At 40.4% G+C, this 24,052-nt stretch overlaps 1 long non-coding RNA gene across 1 annotated transcript in view; it reads left to right on the top strand.

Annotated features, from left to right (window-relative positions):
• Positions 1 to 24,052, top strand: part of LOC129737192 (uncharacterized) — a 101,847-nt gene that overhangs the window by 57,351 nt on the left and 20,444 nt on the right. Inside the window, exons 4-6 of the long non-coding RNA XR_008734765.1 lie at positions 3,440 to 3,540; positions 9,558 to 18,844; positions 19,593 to 20,091. This is a non-coding gene — a long non-coding RNA (uncharacterized LOC129737192). The remainder of the gene's footprint in view (positions 1 to 3,439; positions 3,541 to 9,557; positions 18,845 to 19,592; positions 20,092 to 24,052) is intronic.

Raw genomic sequence — 24,052 nt, 5'->3', positions numbered from 1 at the left:
TAGTTGTTATCACAATTGCTATAATTATGCAGGTAAACTGGTTTGCCTAGTTATCTACCTTTTTGTTTTGTAAATGTTCCAAAGATTGTGGCACCAGTCCCGGTGACCTGACGACAAGAACTACAGAGTACAAAGAGCCCATCGAACAACAGGGCACCACATGGCTTTACAACCTGAAATAGCTGTGCAGGTTACTGAACTATCCGGAAAGCCCCAAATGATTTTGATGAGTAACACTTGAGTGTCCATGATAACGTATCTGCAAAGAGAGGAGCAATAAATAAAGTAGGACAGCAACGTTTTGTACTGCTCCGTTTATCTATGACAGGTTGTGTGCTTACATCCATTGCCACTTCTGAAAACTTTTGCCTTATTATATGTATATACATATGTGTGCAGAATTTGTCATAAATCTTTCTAAAGATACTTTTAGCAGACTAACAAAGGAAGTATTTATTTTCACCATGGAAATATTAACATTTGGATATTTATTCAGAACAGATAGTTTCTTATTTACTACAGTGCTAAACTGGCTAAAGCTTTATGTTGTCCTAAAAATTAATAGGTAATTAACTTTAGGTTAATAGGTAATAGGTATTAACTAAATAGTTACCAAAAAGCAAGACTCAATAGCATAATGATAAAAGTCTTTAAATTTTGCATTTTCTTGAGAAGAATTCTTAGAATATTTTAAAAATAGGTGTTTTCCAGTGTATCCGAGTGCTACTTACCTGAGACAAACCCTCCATTGGAAAGGAAGGGCTGGAAACTTTCAAACATACTTTTTCTGTGAAAGAAGACTACGAGATTATTTGAAGAACAGTGTTAATTAGATTGAGAAAGATATAAAAAAATCTACTCCATATCACTCTATCTTTTGCATATAATAAATACATTGATGGCTTCTACTGTAACTGGGCATTAAGAGCATTCTTTGCTCCTTTGTCCTGATGTTAAGTGAATGTTGCCTAGTCAATAATTTCTAGACACCAAGCATACTGGTAGCTGTTATTGACTACCCTTCACTTTTGGAGTACATAAGTTGTATTTAATTATTATAATTTAAGTTAATATTAGTATTTATTTCTTTAATAGTGATATTAAACACTAGTATTAATTTTAATCTTTCATTTATATAATTGCTCATTTTCTTTAGCTGCTCAGTGACTCTGTTCTTGAGCTTGATCCCAACTCTTGGACGAGTTCATAAGGTCTTTTTACAACTTAGAGAGTGGGATTAGATTCCCTCTGTTTTCAAAGCTAAAACTGTTCACTTTAAGTGCTACTAAAACTCGTGCCTCATCCCAATTTACTTCTTTATGCTTTATTCCCAAAACTCATGCTCTGCTAAAACATAACAATGAATTCTTCAGCAACAAAACCAGGGCACTCACGACGTATTCAAGCAGAAGACAGGTGTTCTCCTTTATTAATATATATAACTTGTCAGAAGTACAAAACTACAAAATTGGTTTACTTTGATGTATTAAATAGTTAAGAGAAACATTATGCCAACAATTTCCCTTCATTTGGCCTTGAAAGAAAGTAATGTCTGATGTGACTCTGGGTAAGAAGGAAAGGCTCTGGCACAACCATCTACAGCTCCAGATGGCCACGTCTAAGTAAGTTTGGTGGATGGATGTGAGACAAATCTGGATGTTCTTTATGTAGTGACTTTTTCTAAACAAGGATAACAGACCTTTGCAAAGAATTATTTTTCCTGTAATATATCAATGAGAAGAATTAACTCCTTGAGATTTGTTCAGATTGGAGAATTCCTGTTGATCATATGCACTTCCTTATCTACAAGGTAGAGTAACTCTAACTTCTGTGAATTGTCCAGCATCGAAAAGACTGTCCTGATCATTAACTAATGACCTTTCCCTGTTTCTTCAATTTGATGCAGTATGGCTATAGGCGATAAACATTTGCCCAGCTTCTGCCTGTAACATGTCCCTTCCATTTCTTGTTCTCTTGACCAGCTTAATTTTTAAAAATTATTCTGCAGCTGCATTGTACAGAGGAAAATGTTGCTGTCTGATAGAATTAAAGGGGATCAAGAACTGTATGAATGATCCGATCAAAGTGAGTAAAAACTTTGAAAACTGGCCTTGTGTTCATCTTTGCTGGGCTTTGCCTCTGACAATATGAAAGGAAATTATAAATGCTTGTTGAGGCAAGTGTTATTCATGTTCACCATTTGTGTCAATTTGCTGGCTGTACTCCTAATTAATCATTCCTTTAGGCTCCTATTTAGCTTCTGACAATTGCTAACACATTCTTTCAAAACCTGCACCCTATAGACTGACACTGTTTGTGGGTGTTTTCTGAAGAGGAGGATGTGGCCATGGCGATGCATTCCAGAGCGCTTTGAAATGAATTCCCAAGTGCTTCAATCACTGTTCTCCGCTCTAGGCCAAACCCAAACATTGTTCTTACTGAATGAGATGAGAGTTTCATTTACCAGCGATGTGATATTAAAATACCAAGATTCCATTACACAGGATGTATTTAAATGAAATATTATGAAAATGGAGATTGTATAACCCTCTGCATGAAATAAATGTCATTTGAAATGAAGAGTGTCCATGCTAAATTGCTGCCTGCCTTTGTGCAGGAAGCAAGAAGCAAGGGTCGTGATCCTGTCACTGAAATCAGGAATAAGAAAACTCCTCCACACCAATGCAGCGTTAAGAAGCAGACATTCCTTTATCGCAGCGCTGGATGCACAGGGGATCGTTCTACCTAATGTGCATGCCATATCTTACATTTAGGAAAAGTTATATAGACCATACATATGTTTATGCGTGACATTTCTTGGAAGAATCATACATATTCACTTGATTTCCAAGAATAGGTGGTGCTATGTTAGTTAAGCGTCCTGCATGCTCCTTACAGGTATTTCAGAGTCTTCTGGGGGTCTCAAAAAATAGATGACCCTCTGCTTACAGCTGACTGGGAACCGAACTTCAATTTGCTTTCCCTGTATGGATTTATCTTGACCACAGTTCAACTTCTTTTGACAAGTCTGGGTTTAGATCCAGCTTTACAAGAAGATCTTTGCTTTAGTTCCTTCTTGGAGTTATTGATTAACTTTCCCTCAACAATATAATGTTGCACAACTAACATTTGTTAGTAATTCTCCATAGTGATTATACTGAAATAAACAATACATGGTAGCAATCTCCCTTTAGTGCAGCTCAGCAAACATGAATTTTATTATCTAAACATAAGAAGTCTTCAAGGTTCCCTGGCTGTGTGCAAGACAGGCATGGGGAAGAACAGAAAGTTCTTTTCTGTAAAAATCTTTGCCTTAGGAGCAAGGACTGGAACCAGGCAGGACTCACATGAATATACCAGCCACTACTTTGTGAAGCCAGGCTCTGTTTTTTTTCCTTGCTCTCTCTTTGTGTTTACTAATCTTGAAATTTTTTTTCAGTTTTGTGTTGAACAAAGCGAAGAACATCTTTCCTGGTCCAATAGTAGAATGGACTTCATTTCAGTTGGGCGAAGCAGGAAACTGAACATTCCCACCTCTGGGTAAATGACTGTAGTCTATCATTATTTTCTGTGGTTCGTTTTTTTCTTTCTTTTTCTTCTAGGGTCACTGGCAAAAGTACTTCTCCAGCCATGAGTAAAGGTGTAGGAGGAAGATGGGGGCTTACTTCTGTCCTCAGCTTCTTAGCTATTTCTAAATAAAGAACCATTGAAACTTTTTGGATTTTGTCCAGAGTCTCTGAAGGTCTCATAGTGCTCCTGGTATTACTCTGGGTCCTGCATTCTGCATCTCAGTGTGGTGGAGTGCACACTTCATTCATCTAAGACCTGGCCCTTTATCTTTCTGCCTCTATTTCAGTATACAGGTTTGGTTTTATTTATTTATTTATTTATTTTTGTATTTTTAGACCCTAAAGTATTTTGTGAGGACCTTTGTTGAGGTTTTCCGTGCTAGTGGAGTTTGTCAATCCCATGCTATGTGCTGTCACACATTCCTTGAAACAATAGGACCGCAAATGGATCATTAGTAATACCAAATAGATTGCTTCCCTAATTGATTTGCATTGTCACGTAAATGAATGTGTTTGTTCATGGAGCTGTACAGAGACAGGTGTTTCTCTGATATGAATTGATGCAAGTTTCTGCAGTGATGGACTTTTCTGTTGATCCCTCAGTCCCCTTGACTGTCACTTGTAAAAAAGTAGTTAAAGCATTGCAGAGACAACCTTCCAAATGTTACTCAACCATAACTATGCATTGTAATGCAATAAATGTAATGGAAAAGCCATGCCTACTGAAGTCTGCAGAGAGCTTGAGGCAGGAGCTTTCAGTGTGAGGTTTCCTGCTTACTTCAGTGGAGCCTCATTTATATCACAGTGGTAATTTCTTCCACGTTCAGCAAATGGCGATGTGTTCCACAAAAATTTTGTTCTCAGGAGACTTTCCTTGTGCTTAAAATTTTCTTTTTATTTTTAAATAGTATTCTCATAGAAACCAGACTTATCCCAGATTCATGCTACATTCATTTTCTACTGATAAAGATTTTTAATTAGTATATAATGATTTTGTGTATAAGGTATTGGTTTGGGAAGTGAGAGACCTCAATTCTACTGCTGATTTCATCATGGACCTGTTATTTACTCAAAGACTTATTACTTAATTGTGTCTATCTCTCCTCAACCTTTCATCTCCCTTGTATCTCAAAGACTGTAAATGTTCTTGGGAATGGGATTTTTTCCTACTGAAATGTAGAGAGCAAATACAATACAACCCTGATTTCACCAAGGCATTTCAGTCATTATCATATAACATTTAAAATGTGCATGATTAATGTTATGTTCCAGATAAGCATCTTAAAGCCCAGTTTTGAAAGTTAAGCAATTTCTGAGACAATTCAAATCTTAAAAAAAAAAAAAAAAGATTTCTATATGTTCCTCTGTTGATGTTCTGGTAACTCAGTTCCCAATTCTATGATGACTTCTCTGCAAACCTGAGCATACTGTTGAGCAGTTTTACTGATGAGTGGAGCTGCTCGCGTTTGCAATGTTAAGTGTGTGTGAGTTATTGACTTAGAATGAAATATAAGAAATCATATTCTTTCCATTGTTTTGAAAAGTGATTAGTGATCTTGCATACAAATCTTCTTTGCCATGTATAGAAGATTTCTGATTTCTGACCCTTACAAGAATGAGTTATTGCATGCGGTATACTCTTACAATGAATTTATACTAGCACTCAAAAGCAGGCATTTTGGGTGAAAATACTGTCAAGTTCTTTGTGTTAGCTGCCTCATTGTAAGAATATAGAAAGCCATGTCATTTCAGCCTTTCTTAGTGTCTTTTAATTATGTGCAAACCAAAATTAATGAGCCAGTTCTCTGCATGTGAAAGAAGTCAGCAGTTTTCGGATATTTCTGTACATACACTTCACAGATTCTGACTGAGGTTAGGAAGCTACTGTATCACAAATTAATCTCATTCTGAAGGAGATGTCTAAGAAAATTAGGTGATTACTCTCTGAGAGTGCCTGTTTCTCTCTAATGTCTGTAGCAGCAGTGCAGGCAAGTAGCTCAGATGAATTGCCTGGCTTTGGGTGAGATGAATACCCTTGTGACGAGCCACGAGGGAACTTTGAGAGACTCAGCTCTGGATGTGCAAGATGGATAAAGGAACCTCCCTCCCCACCTCTGAGAACATTTTCTTTCCAAAGGAGCACCCAAAGTCAGAAACAAGTTTTCTTCTATTATGAGGAAGTTCAATACTGTGATTCAAACGAACGTAAAATATTTCAGAGATTCTGACTTAGTCTCAATGAATGTGGTATGCTGGGTGAGGCAGGTAAATATACTGAGAAGTTTTTTAATGTTTATAATCACCCCTTTTTCTGGTCTGGATGTGAGTAGTTTTCTGAAACACTGGAAGGTGTTTGCAAACACTACGTTGTTGTCTTGACATCAACTATTACAGAAGGGATAACCCTAAATGTAACTCATCTAGGGGGCTGGGGCTTTGAAAAACACATGCAATTTCTCCTTAAGAAGTAGCGCTTAATGTAAGACTACTTCATGGAGCCAGAGACAACAGTAACAGCCTATTGAACACCTGAGAAACTACAACCATACAGGTCTTGAAAGTCCCCAGTAAAGGGTGACTTGCTCTGGGTGGCACTAGAAGATGTATTTCATATCATACAGAAGTACTTTTGGTTTCTGTGATGTTAGTAAATGGGGTCAATGCAAAAGCAGATTGTCCCAAGGTAAATTGTTTTTAAATATCTGCTTTCATCTGGTATTGGAACAAAAAGTTTAAAGTATTTGTAGAAAGAATAGGCCTTTAAAAGATCAACTAGAAATCACTGAACCATTTTTTGTTTTGACTTGGTCTGATAGTACCCCATGCCTGCCTGATGTCTCATCTGAGCTGTGATTTGAGTTGTGTGAGGATCTGAGGAGCCACTCACCATATAGCTGCAGAATTAGCAACACTAGGTTACAGTTGCATCAGGTCAAGATTTGGTTTTGACTGGATGGTAAATCTTTACCTTCCATTGTCTTTTACACTTGTTCTTGGAATTTTTGGTAGCTGAAGGTATGAATCAGAAGGCTGACATCCTCGGTGGCTTTCAGAAGTGCCCTAGGAGGTCAGGTATTTGCCTTCATCTGCTGGTTATCAGCAAAAGATGTTCAGTGTAGAGGCAGGTACCTCTGAAATGCTTCCGGAGATTCCTGCTACAAGGCAGAGCTAAAATAGTTTAATCACCAAGCTATGGAGGAACGATGTCGTTTTACCACAAGTGATGTGGTAAATGGCTAACTACACACTGAGGCACCTTTAATTGCCCTCCAGGGGCAGGAATCACAAGTGAACATCCCTGCCATGATGCTGCAGCCATCGGTCCATGTGTGTTACTCATACAAAGTGCTGATGAAACGTGGCCCTACCGGCAAACCCGGCAGGTAAAAACTTTATGGAAGCTGAAGTTGCAAGTATCAAACTGAGGGTGCTGGGTAGTTTCTGCTGTGTATCCTGAGCAGGCTGAGGCAGGAGATGTTGTACCAGGTGTGAGGGGATCTGGATAAGGCTGGAACAAGAAAATTTCAGACAGGGTTCCCATAAAACAAAGATAAGGTTGAAGCGTCTCACATAAGCCATTTTGTCTTATCATGACAAAAAAGGATAAAGACCTGGTAATGCCCACGGTGACCTTTGTTGAAGCCTTTTGGATTTTATATCATTCCATTTTCCCCTGACACATGTGGCTTACCTTTAGAGTTAAAAGTCCCTAGACCAAACGTGCAACTTGGTTTGGGTTCAGTAAATCTGTCCAAATTTTCTCCAAACCTGGCTGTGGCTGTTCTATGGACAAGGCAGCCGGCTGGCACTTCCCGACTAAGAGTCTGTCGGCATTGCAGACCTGGGACCTTGACACAGGCACCACACCACCTCAAGAAGAGCGACAACCCCCGTGGCTGGCGCTGTGATCACCAACAACCACGGCAAAAGATACTAAATGGTTACGGTGCATCCCAGGTGCAATTCACTACGGCATCAAAGCAGGAAGGGAGTGTTTCAGCTCGGTATAATCTGACCTCAGATACATTTGCTTTTATTGTCTTAATGTATTTTATATGTTTTGAGCAAAAATGATATTTTGCCATAGGGAAAACAGTTGGAGGATTTCTGATCAGTGGGACTCGTAAGGAAGCTTCTTGATTTAATCAAATACTTGTCAAGCGCAATTCACACGTCTCTCGCTGCAATTAAAGGAGCCATTTTCCTGAAGGAAGGCAGGCGTTTGGTTAGACATTGTTTTAAATGGAAAATATGACATGCTTTGTCAGTATCTTTAAAATGACAGTCTTGCTCCGTGCTGATTTTGTCTCTGTGACTGGCTGGTTAGAACTGAAATAGATTTTAGGGCAATAATTTAGCAGGGTTTTAATTAGTTTGCTATTTACCCCTGATACTTTGCTCAATAAAAACCCCTAGAAAATATTTTTTTCCTATGAAAGGGCTACATATCAAAATTCAGACACGAGCACGGAAAGGTGCGGTACATTTATGACCTTGTGTGATTAGTGATCTCTGAATCTAATCTTAAGGTACTTTAATGGACTATAATTATCTACAGTGTATAGTTACTGCCTTTCCTGAGATTGATTTAAAATTGCCTCAGGAGGCAAGTGCTGTGTAATTATCTGATAAGAACTAAACTTGATACTCTGACTGGAAACTTTTGGAAACACAAAAATAAATATAGTTCAGGACAAAACTTACTGCTGGCCAGCTTCAGAAATGAAATCTGTTCTCACAGGCTGTCTCTGCAGTGACAGATAAAGAAGAAAAGGGGAAAAGCTTGCAACCATTTTCAAGATATCAGCCTAATTTAGCAAACTTAGGGGAAGGTGGTCTTGCTCACTGCCACAGATGTTCTTACAGAATCATAAGCAGAAGAGAGGAAGGTGAAGGAGAGATATGTGTGAACTCCTCTTACCTGGATGCTAGACAATAGGTTTTATAATAAAATAAGCAAGATGCTCAGGAGATTGTGTTTACAGAAATTAGTGACTGCAGGAAGGGAGGCAGGTCTTGCAAACATTTAGCAGGTTGTACCCTGACTCTGGGAGTATGCACTCTGTGCTAACACCAGAGTTTCCAGAAGAAGACAATCCCCATGCTAATGTGATGTTCTCACTGGAGCTGATGACACAGCTAGGACTAATGCCATTTCAGAGCTTCACCAAATTCATCACTTTTTAGTATTTAACACATGGTACTGGAAACACTGCTGAATGCTAGGAAAAATCAGAACATTTCTGATATTTCCTTGCACTTTCCCTATTATTTCAAAAGTCTCTTTGCTCTTTGGACCTACCCCAACAGTCCGAGGTTCCTTGAGAAGTTTTCTGTCAGAGGCAGGATGGGACAGTAGACTCTCTTTGTGTTGACTGCAGTAAGAGTTTGGGAATTTATATCAAATTAATGAGATGCCATCTCAATGAATAATTGTTTTTTTCTCTAAGGTTTTGAAGATACATAGATCCCATCTGTGCTGGGACACAGGATGCTGATTTCTTGGCTTATGCTTTTTCCTTTCTTTTTGCTTGCAGTTAGCTTGGCTTGGTTAGGGCTGAAATGCTGTGTTTAGGAAATGGGGTGTACTGATGAGCTGCAGAATGGCCCGAGCTTTTCCACATCCTGCCCCAGTCATGCCTCATTGTCCTAAATGCATTGACAAGAGTTTGGCCCAGTGGTATGGTGCTGAGAATAGATGTGCTGTACCACCAGAGACTTCAGGAGCCGACAGCAGCCAAGCTTAGGACAGGAACCCTGGGCATGTCCAAGACCGTGGTTAAAGATGAGAAATAAGAGACTGCATGGAGCGTGGAATTATAGACATGTCTTTTAAGGAAATGACTGCTTTCTGTGAGAGCACCTTTCTACTTCTTTTAGGTATTACTGGTTTATCTGGTGGGTTATCTAAATAGATAATGAGCATGCAATGAATAAAACCCAATCTATCTGCAAATCATGGAATATAAGAAATCACTGTGTTTTCAGGTTCAGATCTGTGGACAGCTATGCTCAGTTTCCTGTCCCTGAGAGATACCAGCACATGATGCACTGAAGAACGATGCACTATTATCCCATGGCAAAAAGATCTTTATACTGAATGACATGTTGCTTATCTCCTGCAGTCTTCTACAACTATCAGTGATAATTTTCTAACACAAAAGCTGTTGTACCTTCCACAATGTAACTCAATTTTGGACCTTTTTATGAGGAATGAAGGTAAATCAATCTCTGAAATGAAAGTTGTCGGTTGCTTAAGGATCATTGACTTCAGCTAGATTGTTGTTGACGTAGACAGGAGACAGTCCATATGTACTTAACGCTTCAAAAGGTGAATTTCTTAAAGTGAAAGAAGTGAAAAGATAAAACTTAGTTGAAAGCAAAATTTGAAAGAGTAAAATGTGAATGAAGTTTGGAGCTTGGAGGACCCTCCCACCAAAATGCCACAATTCAGCAAGCAGGGTGAGGGGGGGAATTAAAAAAGAAACACTTCTAGCTTAAAGTCCATTCTAGTTCAGTGGAGAAGTGAAGGAAAAAGTAAAAATAATCATAATAAAAAAAACAATGCAAAAACAGACAAAAAGGAAATTAGCTGGTGATATGATATGGAATCTAAAAATACTAAGAAAGAACCACACCTGGCAGAAGGGTTTTCTTATGTAGAAAGAAAAGTTTCTTCTTTTGGAAGAAGAAACCTTTGCAGTGTTACAGTGGTAGATGAAGATGATGAGATCCCTAATAGTGACTCAGTAATGACAACACAGTTGAATATTTAAAGAGAACAACCCTCCACATCAAAGTCCACATGTATCTGACTATTTCCAGCTTAGTTAGCATGACATCAGTTGTGGATCTAATATGGTATTCAATTAATACAGAATGAGAGGATGGGAACAGAATGAACACCAGATAGTGTGGTTTATGGAAATAGGCTCTTGCCAAGCAAGACTTGTTTAATTACGATGAGATTAAAAATTTAGATGGTAAAAGAAGTGATGAGCTTGGTATACCTGGTCCGGTAGACTTCTGTAAGGCGTTTAACCTAGTTTACATGACATTCTGTAAAAGAATTAGTGATACTGTATCAAGGAAGTTCACATTTATTAGATTAAAAACTGACTGACACAGTTGAAGATGTAGCTACTGCGGAATAGCCGTCAGACTTTTTTCTTTTTTTTTATTCCCCCCCCCTAACTGGGGTCTGCATGGATTGGGAGTAGGCAGAAGTTATTCAATATTTTTATCTAGAAGCAGTGCAAACTCATTGCAGATAAAGCACAGAGATGACAGAGGGCTGGTGAAGTGGTAAATAATGAGGAAGCTTGGGAACAATCTAGGTAGCTTGACAAGTCAGCCCACTCAAAATGAGTTTGTTTTAATATCATCAAAGTAAGGTCAGGCAAGGTTTATATCTTTTTTTTTTTCTTTTTTTTTTTCTTTTTTTTTTTTTATAACAATTGCTGTAGCTGGAAAAAAACTAGCTGTTCAGGTGTGTAAGCCCTTCTTAGGCTTATACATATAGGACCAAGGAATGAAAAGCAAACCTATAAACCTTCAGATCAGTGAATATAATTAAAAAAAAACAACCACCACCACAACCCCACCCCTCACCCCAACCCCTCAAACCCAGAAGCAGTAATTCAAGGCTTGTCAGCAGCCCAGGTACATTTGAAGCTTTGCCACGGTAATGAAATAGATCCCCGACGGTGGGTGCCTGGAGTAAGGCTGGGAGAGGTCAAAGGGGGCTGCAGGGGGCTAGGAGGGTCCACGAGACCCCCGTGAAGGGCCCTGTAGCAGCCTGTCATGTGGAATGCTTGGTGGCATTTTGCTGAGGGGTTTGGAGATAACACAGCAATGGCAAGTAGCCTTGAGGGTTGCTCCCTGCCTCCCAGCCCACTTCTGGGGCCGCTTCTGTGGGCTCCACGGTCCCTCGGGGAGCAGGGTGCCCACCCAGGGCTGGCTGCTCGGCAGGGTGCCAGCTCAGGAGCAATGCTGCTGGTTCACAAGGGTCAGCTGCTGGGAGAGCTCAGCGAAGAACAGCCTGACCTCTTCTTACCTCCATCTCCAGACCAGTTGTTAGTGGGGGAGCCAGCATGTTTTCCACCGATGCGCAATGCAGTTCTCTGCTTAAGTTTTCACTGCGGTAGAAATCCAAGCAGACTTGCTAGATTTTTGTTCTAGATATATAATTTACTGGCTGTTTTGAAGCAAATGTCACTTTCTTTTTATATTTATGAACAGCTGGGGATCATGAGGCAGCTGTTTAAGGAACTGTATTTACTTTTAGATGTAAACAAAATATTAAAGTGCCCTCCAGAAATCTCTGTGCTCACACAAACATCTCATATTCTATATTATTTATATGCGTGAGTGTGTGGGTCGCTGCAGCTCGTTTCTGTCTGATACATTAGCTCTCCCTGTGTGACAGGCTCTCTCTAGATAAAGCAATCTGCAGGGAGTAGGCACACAATTGCTGGAGGGCCACTCCAAAGATGCTGTGATGGAAAAAAAATTTCCTTTTTCTTTCATCTTAGATGAGGAAGATGAAAAAAATGTCCTTAAACATGAATTTTCCTTGCTGGTAAAAACTTGGTAGATTTTCCTCATGAAAAAATTAAGGAACATTAAAATACGTATTTTGCACCACTTAGAAGATTGTGATGGAAAGATGCAACACTGCTAAACCAGATGCTATCCTCCTTACTCATGCTGAGCATCGGCAGACATGGAAAGACATGCTTTCTTTAAACCTATTACATATACTTGCTTGCAGTCTTAAAATTCTCCCCGAGTCACACAGACTTCCCTGCCTACCGGGGAGATTGCCATTGACCTGTGTGCTGTTCCCATTTATTTTAAAAATACAGAGAAGAAGAGACTCTCTCCTGGAAGGTTAATTAGAGTGTTCAAGGTTTCTAGATTGTGACTCTCATTTTCACCAAATTATTTCATGTGCAATTGCCTGATGACAGTCTTTCTAAGGGCTTTCCTTGGGCTTGTCAAAGGACTGGATGGGAGACATACAGAGCATGTCTTCTGAATACAGAATGACAATTTGTCAATTCTGGTGAAAATTCTTGCAAACAGGTCTACAGATGTGTTAGAGGCAGGTGAAGCGAGTGACTGGGTGTGATGACCTGATAACTGGTTCCAGAGGGTTTGCTCATGAAGGGGTGGGGAGCTGCCTATGAGCTGTATCTGGGCGCCCTGCGCCTGTCCTGACTCACACCACAAGAATTCTGGCCTTTCATCTTGGCAAGAATGAGTACGACATTTTACTAGGAGCCAGCTTTCTTAGAATGTGGGTTTTTTTAAATCCTTTCAGCTTCCGCTGAGGTCAGGAGAAGGCTGTGGGTGGACACTCCTCTGTGACGTTCCAGTGCTTCTGATCCGGGCCATTCTGGACCGTGAAGAGGGATGAGGGTAGCAGGGACTTAATTTAATGAGAAGACTAAGCTACTTCTCCTTCATTGGGGCTGGCTTCTCGGCAGGTGGGCTGGAGGCAGGAGTCACTCAGAGGAGCAAATGGCAGATATGGGAAGGCAGGTGGGAATTAGAGCACGGCATGGGGATCAGCAAGGCCCAGGATGGGGCTTATGAGAGCCAGAGGGCTTGAGCCTCTTCTGTTTGGAGGCCTTCATCATGCTACTAACAGGAGCCTCACCTTCCTCCCACGCCTGCCTTTACATTATGGCTGTGTCCACCTCAGTTGGTTTGTGTCTCCGTCTGAGCTCTTCTGAAGTGATTGACATGCATCTAGCAACGATATGTGCTCTCCAGCTGCACTAACCTTATACCCTTGGTGTTCTGAGACAGCCTACGCTTATATTGACTGAAACACATTATAAATTTGGGTTATATCCATATTATCAGAGGAAAATTTTTATGATTACATGACAAGATGCCAAAAAAACCCCCCAAACAATCTAAGACCTATGAAAATCAGCAGTACGTGCTGAGAAAAATCAATAAGTAATTTGCCCAGAGAATCCCAAAGAGCATGCATGTTTTTTGAGACTTAGAATAACTTTTGCTTATTGATTCTTAAAATCTTCTGAACAGGTAGATATGTAAATACAGGGATACTGCTCCTCTGGAGTTCAGTGGGAGGAGGATCAGGCCCTGAGCTGGCAGCTTTGGGATTTAGAAAGATATGCTCTGCTGCTTAATGAAACTGTTTAATTAGAAAACTTTGTCACAGCCTATATGTGGCTTGAAGGCAGTTTTATCAAACAGGCTGAATAATTCTTTCCAACCATTAAAGCTGATTGGTATTCTTAGCTTTGAAAGGAGAGAAACACGGAGAGCACTGATAATGAGAGCTGGGCAGCATTCAGGGAGTCTTTGTCTTTTGAGCAGGTACTTGTGGCTTCTTCAGGCAATTTGCCACCTGACAAACCAAAATTAAACTGAAATATTCATAACTACATATTTTGACTGACTTTTAGTCAAGACTGTGCAAAGCCAGTGTTAAATCAGAACTAATTTAACTCAATATGACCATACATGTAACCATGCCTACTTTTAACCAGTTTAACTCTATGTTCATGTCGTTTTTTTTTAATTTTCATTTTAAAAGCTTCTGGTTCTGTCAGACAGTGGAGTACCTACTGCTAATACAGTCTATATTTCTGAGTGTCTTGCCTGAGGAAAACAAAGGAAGCATAAATGAAGAACCCAATTTTTAAGCACAATTTTAGTGCAATTTTAAATGTACAAAATTGTTTCCTTTTCACCGTAAATTGCTTGTAAGTATAAAACTCACATTCTGCATATTCTCCCTTATTCACACTGCTGGATATTAAAGGACAGGAGGGGCTCTCCACAAATGAGAGTGACAATGCTATTATTACTAGAATGCCAAAGGAACAATTTTGTGTTATTTCTTGATTGATTTTTTTTTAATCTGCAAATGTATCCAAAATATTGAAAATTTATGTGAGAAGAAAGTAAAAAATTATGTCAAACATATGCTTCTCTGTTCTTAAAAATGTCAGTGGTTTTGGATTCCAGTTATTCAGCTGCTCTTCCTGACTTAGTATGTTGCCTGATCTAATTTTACTACCGGGTACCTCATATGATTGTTCTCCAAAACTCAGGCTCATTTCCATCATGTCACGAGACTCATAGAGCGTACCTCAGTGTATAACAAAGAAAGGTGCTGTTCAAGGAACATCTAGGTCAAAGTCAAAGTGGTAAAGCAGGGGTTTCTGCATTTGGATCTACTCATCGACTTCAGCTGGGAAATATTTTGGTTTTGAGTTAATATCCAAATCTACCCCTTCCATTAAACATTGAGATAAAAACTTCTTAGATAAGCATTGCACATGGATAAGCATTGAACAGATTCCTACTGTGGTCATAAAGGAAGATTATTCAGAAGATTAGGAAGAATTGTTTCTAAAAGGATCAATTTAACCTTAATGCCATTCTTGAGGATTTTATCAAATTAGATCAATAGAATCAGGTTTTAAAAAGACATGTAAGAACCAAGTATAAAAAAATGTGGGCAATAGTTTTAGAAATGCTCTGTGGCCATCAGCACAGACTTTGATCCTGTGGACATATTTTGTGAAGCTTACCAGTATGATGGTATTTTTTTTTTTTGACCTATCTAATAAAAATTTCCTTTGTTACTGCTTACGTCTATTGCCTCTTATGCTCTTGCTGCACACATCTGAGGAGTGCCTGCCTTGGTCTTCTCTATCAGATAGCTGAGGTCTTCCCCTCTCGACCTGCTGGCAATGCTCCTCCTAATGCAGCCCAAGACACCATTGGCCTTCTTTGCTGCAAGGGCATGCTGCTGGTTCATGTTCAATTCTGTGTCCACCAGGACCCCCAGGTCCTTCTCTGCCAAGCTGCTTTCCAGCTGGTCAGCCCTCAGCCTGTACCGAGATTATTTCACCCCTGGGGCAGGAGTTCGCACTTTCCTTTATTGCCTTTATTAAATTTCAGAAGGTTCGTGCTGGCCCATTTTTCCACCCTGTTGAGGTCTCTGAATGGTGGCCAGACCTGTCAGCATATCTGCATCTCTCACTGGTTATGAATCATGGGCAAATGATGTAAGTGCACTCTACCTCTCAACCAGGTCTTTTAATAAGCTCATTGAGCAATATTGGCACCAGTATTGATCCCTGAGAGACAGAGATTGAATTTATGAGTTGCCCTTCTTAAAGAAAATCTGTGGAGTTTTTCAGTGACTGCTGCTCCCGACCAGGGGGGCTTTCTTTGGGGACAGCCACAGCCCTTTCAAGACATCAGTAGCCTCTCTGATGTAAATGATGAGTGAATTATGCTGCAACTTTTTAGCAATGACAAACGATTTCAGGTTTTTTCACAGCCTATTAAAGAACACTAACAGCACTCACAGCTTTGGTATATTTAATGCATTTTTGGTAGTTTTTCTCAGCATGTCTGCATCAAGATTTGAGAAGAGGCTTGCCCTAGCAATGCTAAGAGACCCAAACTAGAAGACAGCTCAACAGTTTCAGGGTTCCAACTCACACTACCAGGTTAGGGGGACTGGATACTGTGTCACAAAGTTTTATTTGCCCCCTGCCCCTCTGTCATACTAAAAAACTTCTGTAAGTCCTGTCCCTAGGTTACCTTATGGGATTATTAGGGGAGAGCGTTTTTTCCTTTAACACCTCACAGTAGTATATGGTTTAAGACAGAATATAGCATTTTCTGAAATCAGCTCAGAGGGCTTCCCCCTACACACATGTGACTTTTGGAGATAAAGTTTTGCACTTCGATAGGGTTCCTCTCTTTTACAAGGCAGCTCATTTGAGTAGAGGTTTGAATGAGCTCCTATTAATTTAAGGAAATAGGTTTTTTTTCATTTTTTTCAGAGATACCCTTTTATAATGGAAATCTCATACTCTTGGGTTTTAGGAAATAAGCCACAAAGGAACACTTCAGCATCTGTTTTTCACTGAAACACTTTAAACAGGTAAGAATAGTTATTTTGCATTGGAAAACAGACCCATTTACAGCAACTACTATTAATACTGCTAAAAAAATTATTTAACTGAAAAATAAGATGTGAAACACTTTTAGCTAAAACCTTTCAGATGAGGCACAGTAGGCACTAAACCCCACTTTCTGATGGAATAAGTTTGCGTAGAATAATTAAAACCTGCGTGGGAAAATAGTTTTGTTCAAGGTAGGAAGCTTCTCCTGGACCCAGTGTAAATGCGTTCCAGACAAAGAGTGTGCTGGTTTTGAGGACTTTGACTGAGGAACACAGTACTGTTGGCTGAGGCATCCCTCCTGCTTTTGGCAGTGCTGTTTCTTCAGCAGAAGAAAAGGTGATTTAAGAGGACAGATAAAGCTTCAGTCTGTAGACATCTCCAGATACTTGTCTTGGTGCCCTTTGCAAGGTGGTGCTGGCTTCTGGAAGATGTACCTTCACTCACTTCACAAGCCCCGGGGCTTGTCCGGCACGGTGCATTTCTGATATTGCTGCACCACCTTCTGGAGCTGATCCCAGAGGCCAAGTCAAGCCAGTGGGCTCAGCGATCTGGTACGGCTGGGCACGTGTGAACGCTTTGAAACAGAATGTGGATCTACTGCCAAGCGAGAGCCCTATGGTGAGCTGTGCCATTCTGCCTTTTGCGTGCTTTGCTTATTTCTCCCTGATTTCCTCTATTACCCTTGATGCATCATGACATACAAATCTGGTGAGGGAGCAGGTGGGTTTTTACAGCCAGTACCATTTTCTCTGTGTGCTGGAAATTGCTGGATAGGAGTCTATATACCTGCTTTTACACCCTTCAGAGACCAGAGTTACTCGTGTCACTGCATGGAAGCCCTAATTCAGCAAGGCATTGAAGAACGTTCTGACTTCAAAGCATATGAATGTATTATTTGAAATCACATCGTTATAGTTAAAATATGCTTTGCAGATGCTGATGAGCAGCTTACTTCTGACAGGTTTTGCAGTTCCAGGGTACTGTGTTGCCTCATGCTTGCACAGTGTACAGACATCTCAGGCCAGTGCAGAGGGGCCGGTCAAACTACAGGCATTTCTCAGTGCTGGTTTTAGCTACTCTGTATCAGTCCTCTCAGGACTCCATGTGACTTTACTTTTCATAAATCACTAGTTATGAGTGCTAAAACTGCCCAGACTCAACAGTGAAAGCAGCCTGCAAAGGTAACAGGAACAAGGCAGAGTAGCTGGCTGACTGTTTTTCAGACTGCAAACCTCTACCAAAAAATCTCTGCAGTCTGTCTCCTCCTCTCAGTGAAAAGATTTTGTCATTTTTCTGGGGCTTTGTTAGAATCCATCTACAATTGTTGTAATTTCCCTAACCAGTTATGGACAATGGGCTAAAATACCTTACAAGGATGAGGCAAATGGAAATTTCTCTTGCTGTCCAGCTCAGGGTGCTGTAAATGAAAATATCCATAGTATTTACATCTCTTACGTTAAAATTGCTGTCATAAGTCTCCCAGTGCCTTAGTAACATCACCAAATAATTTTATTTTTTTTTCCACAGGACTGGACATTTTCATCCCGTTGTGTTATTTCTTTGTATTATTTATATTTTAGTTTGTGCTATTAGACCAGTCTGGCATTTTCCTAAGTAAGAAACCGTCTGCTGATTTGCGCAACACCTGTCACTATTTTAAAGCAGGCCGACAGCTTTAATAAAACCTTTTTGCAGGGAAAGAAAGAACCATATTTCACGGGGTCTGGTGGGAAAGCAGGCATCTCCACTCCCCATCGCATCCCGCCTGCCACTGCTGAGCATGTGGCAGTGCTGAATCAATAATTGCCGCTCTCACCACCTCCGAACTGTCTCTCGGCAGCTGGGAATTTAAACAAGTAACTCCCCAAACAGTACATCCTCTTCTCCAGTCTTTGCATGCTTGTTAGCTTTCTTCTTCCCCTTATGTTTTATTTGGAATGCAGTTCATTACCATAAATGCTTTGCCACATTAAATTTTTTTTGGCAGCTGCATAATAGATGGATGGCTTCTCTCACTACAGGGCATGAGGACCTTAAATTATGAATACATTTACTTTCAGGTGTGGGGATTTGGGTTTTGTTTTTTTTTGTGATGAGGGGGCTCTTTTATATGGGAAAATGATGCTCCCAGATCTGAGTTCTTCAGGGAGCACAGTGGGAACTTAATGAAGTTGGTTGTGATTAAGGAGAACATGGACACCTGCAACGGAAATATGTGATGTGCTTCAGCACCACGGAAACGATCAGCTGGAGGAAGGAGACTGTGCCTTTTCCTGACCTGTCCATGTAAGGAGGCAACAGGTAGGTGCAGAAGGTTTTCCCTCCTGCAGGTCTCCTCTGAACAAACCCTCCCATAACAAAGTATTGAGGCCATCCCTTTCCTTCGGGGCTGGTCATCAGGAAAGTCCCTGACATCCAAGGCCATAGCAAGGGAAGGAAAGCAGTGATTTAAATAAGGTTGTGTTGGCTAGAAAGGAAAACTCAAGGTAGGAGCTGAAGGTGAAAGAGCATGTTAGGGTTTCCCCAGCTCCCTCATACAGACAAGCCCACCTTGCTCATTTGAAGCAGTTAAAGCATCCAGAGTGCTGAAGGGCCTGAGGTATATTTGATCAAGTTTCCCAATGTTTCCTTAGGATATGTGATAACCATGGTGAAGAAAAGGGGCTGGACCACATCCTTTGAAGAAACCAAAAAGTGCATATTAATTTCTTTCTGTTACTAAGGCAAAAATAGTCTTAGTGATCTAAAACACGTGGGTGACATTTGATGTGCGTGTGCTGATAGACCGCCTTAGGAGCTAGGGGATGATTTTGAACAGACACAGTTCAGTCCTGTGAGGTGCTGAGTGTTCCTGGTTACAGCAAGGTCCAATATTTTAAAGGCATTCAGACATTGCACTTCACTGTGTTAGAATTGTCTAGCTTATGCTAATCTATATTGCAAAGTCTGTTTTTCAAAAATGACTGTAAGCACTTAAGATTTTTTCTATCTTTTAATAATACTATTTAAAATAAGAATATTTAAGCACTTAATTCTCTGTGCTTTCCAGAAGAGACTCAGGAGCAAATGCAAAGCCAGGCTTGAGAAAAGAAGGAACAAATGACTTTTCCTGGGAGCTCAGAGGGATGGTGCAGGGTAGGTGTGACCCAGCTTTGTAGGAACCTGAGTCACAGTGCTGATGGCAACCCTGACGGGAAGGTCTCACCCTGTAGTATCACAGGGGAGAAACGGGAGAGGGGCAGTTTTCTACCAAACCTTTTAGTTGCTTTCTATCCCATTCGAATTGTTTTTATTTTAAGGCAGATTAACTGTGTTAATTTTTAGTCTAATATGACTTTTAAGGTTGAAAGACCTCTTTCTGGTTCTGAGTAGAATTACAGAAGGGCGACAGCAGTTCAGAGCTTAGACAGGACTCAGCATCTTGTCATGCCTGTGAACCGAAAGTAGCAGCATGAAGACATTTTTGGTTATGTCCATTTTCCATTTACTCTTTTTGCAGGCTAGAAGGTGCAGTGATGTCTAAAAACTAAACACAAGGCAAAGGATAGGTCTGTATTTTCTGTCATAATTTTTGTATTATGCTACTAAGCCACAACTGCAATCCAGGTGGTTAAGTAGTATGAATAAATGACTGTTAATAAGATTGATATGAGTTCAAATTTTATGTGTTTATTTATTTATTTTCAGACACTGCACTGAATTTTGGGCAAGAGTTCAGGCCTCTGCTAAATGTACTCACATGTACTTTTGTTCAGGCTTTCTGGTCTTTCCATTACAATGGCCCAGAGTCCACCCATGCTGTGGGATCTTGTCATTGATTCAGGACACAGTTTTCAGTAGGGCACCAGGAATCTCTGTTCATGCTGATTTCCTGTGTTCTACTGATCCTTGAAGCGATGGAGGAACCCACAGGAGCTGTGGGTTCCTCCAGAATCCCTACCATTCAGAAAAGATGGTAATAAGAGAAAAGACAAGAACTCTTGTTCTTCCAGCCCTGCAAAGTGCTCTGTAAGCACATAATCACACAAAAGAACAGCAGGATTCTCTACAATGTACATTTAAACATCATATGACTATCGCTGCTTTGGAGATACTATGGATATATTATACCTGCAATATTTCTTTTCAGTACTCCCTGTGGGTATTTTGTACCACTTTTCAGCTGATCACGTCAAGAAATGATTGTTTACACTGGTTCCCATGCCAGCTTATGGAGGGAGGTCTGGTGTAGCTGAGTGTATAGCACAGCTTGTCTGCATTTCTTCTAACGGCGTGTGCCATGCGGTCATTCAGGCTGCAGCACACCCCGACAGCCCCGTCAGCACCCCAGGTGCCTGGTAGTCTCACCAGCTCTCAACCCCACCCAGAGATACCACTGCCGTTTTCATTACTGTGGTTACGCCACTGCAGTCTCACCACCGTTTTTTTTGGAGCATCTCCATCCTAAAGGTCAACCTGGTAGTTTCGCCAGAGGGAATGTTCCTTGCTTGTTGTTGTGAGCAGATGTATTCTATAAAAAAGTCCAACAAATTAACAAGTGACGTATTTGTGTCTTCTGACACACAAAAAGGTAATCAGGACCCTACTATACAGTAGTCCTTGCTTTCCACTCTCATACATGCTGGGAGAAAGCCGTGATTTTTTGCAGTGCCTGGTAAGTGCTGCCGGTTTCCAGCAATGACCGAGATCACTGTACCGTGCTGGCCGTTCCAGCAGCTTTATGAGCTATGGAGACTGAAACCCTTGGCTCTAGGTTTCAAAGCCTTGGTTTACATACAGTACAGAAGAAGCTTTGCAGTGACATAACCGTTAGTAGGTTTGCAGCAACAAGCAGAGCCAGGGAACGCTGCCGAGGTACGGTCTGCTCCAGCACTCTGTCGTTAGAGGTAGATGGTGCTGTTGACCAAGAAATTGTGCCGCAGAGACTGCGGGGCTCCAGCTTCCTGAGACAGACGCCCACAGACAATTGCAATAATTATGGCTCTCAGAACTCCTTTGAGATCAGCAAGTATTATTCTGGGTGGAGACACTGGCAGAATTTAAAGTAGCATTATTATGTTTTTACAACTAGTAATATGCAAGTTGTGGTTTTGGAGGAGCATAATCAACTTCATGTGCACCTTCAGGTATCTACAAACCACTCAAACCTTTGGTGGGTACAATCCTGACCAGAAGATCTGGGAACAGTCTGTCCCTCTCTTCCAACATGTTGGTGTGGAAATGCCAGGTTCCCAGACATATTTGGGAGACACAGAGATAAAACAAAGTACAAATTGTTACAGGGATGTAATGCTGTTTCTGCGGGGCATAGTGTCTCCCCCCTTGGCATTAATCCTACGCTGTTTTACAAAAACACTGAAGAGGTGCTCACCACGCTCCAGGTTTCATTGCACGTGTTAAGGGTGCAATAACAAGCAGTCCTTGGCCAGTAGGATTGCTATTGAGTATGAGTTTATGAATAGTGGGGAAAAGGAGGTGGCATTTTAAATGTGAAGTCTGACATCCTTAGTGGCAAGTTACACTCAGCAGAATAAAAACTATTGTGCACAAAGAGCTCAAAGGAAACCGAGGGCTGTATTTGATAATCTGCATGGGCAATGAATACTTTTCCTGGTACATGATTCACAAAGTAGTGCAAGAGTCCGGAGACTGTCATAACCATCACGAAGGTCATTCATGCTAACAGGAATGCACACTGGGGCAAAGCAGTTTGTGATTTCAGGCAACACCTTGCTCTGCCTGTTTTAGACTCACATTGACAGAATTGGACCAAGTACTAGACTAAGAGCAGATTAAAGGGACACGGTCAAGGATATGCAGGCAGCTGAGGTGGGAGCTGAACCTAGAAAGGTCCTTACCTTTTCATAAAATAATCTACATTCTTTATACATGAGCTCTGTAAGTGCTATTTTTACATTTATGATATTGCTGAGCCCAAATGTTGGAGAATGATGCAATCTAATAAATGTGGTGGGCTCTTTTATTTGTCGTTAGATTCTGAACACTTTATGATCCGCTTGGGTCGCATTTTGAAGCTTTTCTCTGCAGCTATCAGGGGTAGCAATGCCATTTTATGAAAACAGGACTGATCTATTCACACATTCACAAGATTCCTGAAACTAAAGCTTTAAGAGCCAGCTGTCACAAAAGTGCTTGGCACAGCCAATGCTGCTGAGGAACGAAGGAGTTCACAGCAGATTTGTGTGAGCTGAATCAATATCAAGGGCATGCAGCTAAGGACTGTGATTTTATTCCTCTTTTTTTTTGGTTGAGTAAGTTCTCTGCAAGATAAATCTGAAACCTCAGAGGTTTTTTCCTTTATCTAGCCCTCCTTTAGCATGTCTCAGGTTTTTCAGAACCAGGTTGAAAGTATAACTGAGAAAAAGTCTTCATTTGTGATACAAATGTCTCTAAAACAAAAATACTTTTACAATTCTTCACCTTTCCTCAGGTGCCTATAATGTTTTTTAAGGTGCAGGGGAGAGGAAGCAGGGAAATTTAACTTGAAATTTGTTTCAAGGTTCTGTGAATTTTCAGTCACTAACCAATAGGTGCAATTTTAGGGTTGAAAACTCAGCAAGGAAATCTGTAGCTTTTAACTAAATGCTTTTCTTGAGCACAGTGCTGTTGTTCCCTAGATAATAGAATTTAACCTGTTTGGGGTTTTTGTCTTTTTTGTAGTGTTTGTGTATGATATCTCACTAGATATGATCTCAGCAGAGTATCTACTGAAAAATATTATTATCAGGCAAGAGAGTTATGGTCTCAGTAGCCAATTTATGATGGATAAGTAAAATGAAAAGCAAAGAACAATGGAAAATCTCACTTATTCTTACATTGTCAGTGAAAAAGCTATAAGCCAGCTTCATGTGATATGGAGCAAATATTTATTCCCAAGTAAAGCTATTTTGATTAACTGTAGTTGATACAGTTGATCAACTGTAGTTGATCAGTATTTCTGGTTTAGTTTTATGGTTTGCTTTTCACTTTTTCTTCCACGTATCTTCTGTTAAGCTGTCTTATTGTTAGTCAGTGTATTTTGTGATGACCACTTCACAACACCTTTCTCATTAGCCTGAGCAGTCCTCTGGTTGTGTCACTATCTAAGCCAGATGGAGCTCAGCTGCTGTGAGATGCTGTAGTGCATGCAACCTTCCCTCCACCCCTGCCAGAACCAGGAGAGTAAAGGTGACTTTGCAGTAGACCAGAGCTCTCAACACTGTTTGGAACACCTTAAAACCTATAAGTAAACAGGTTTAGCTATAAATTAAACTTTGGGATCCTTTTTTTCCTAATTTTGTATCTAAGTCAAGAATAGTTCTTACCTAGCAGGAAAACTGATTTCTTATGAAACCCTAGTACCCATTATTCAACTTCTATGTATGTACTCCAGGCCTAACTGACATCTTTTTCTTGTGCCCGTTTTTCCCTACATTTCAGTGCATTTTCAAACTCTAATTAGATATGAAATGTTAGTCTTTAAGATTGTTTTTGGGTTGATAATAATAA

Source organism: Falco cherrug, chromosome 12 (genome assembly GCF_023634085.1).
Source record: "Falco cherrug isolate bFalChe1 chromosome 12, bFalChe1.pri, whole genome shotgun sequence".
NCBI classification, from domain to species: domain Eukaryota; kingdom Metazoa; phylum Chordata; class Aves; order Falconiformes; family Falconidae; genus Falco; species Falco cherrug.
This window is presented reverse-complemented; position numbering and strand designations above follow the sequence as displayed.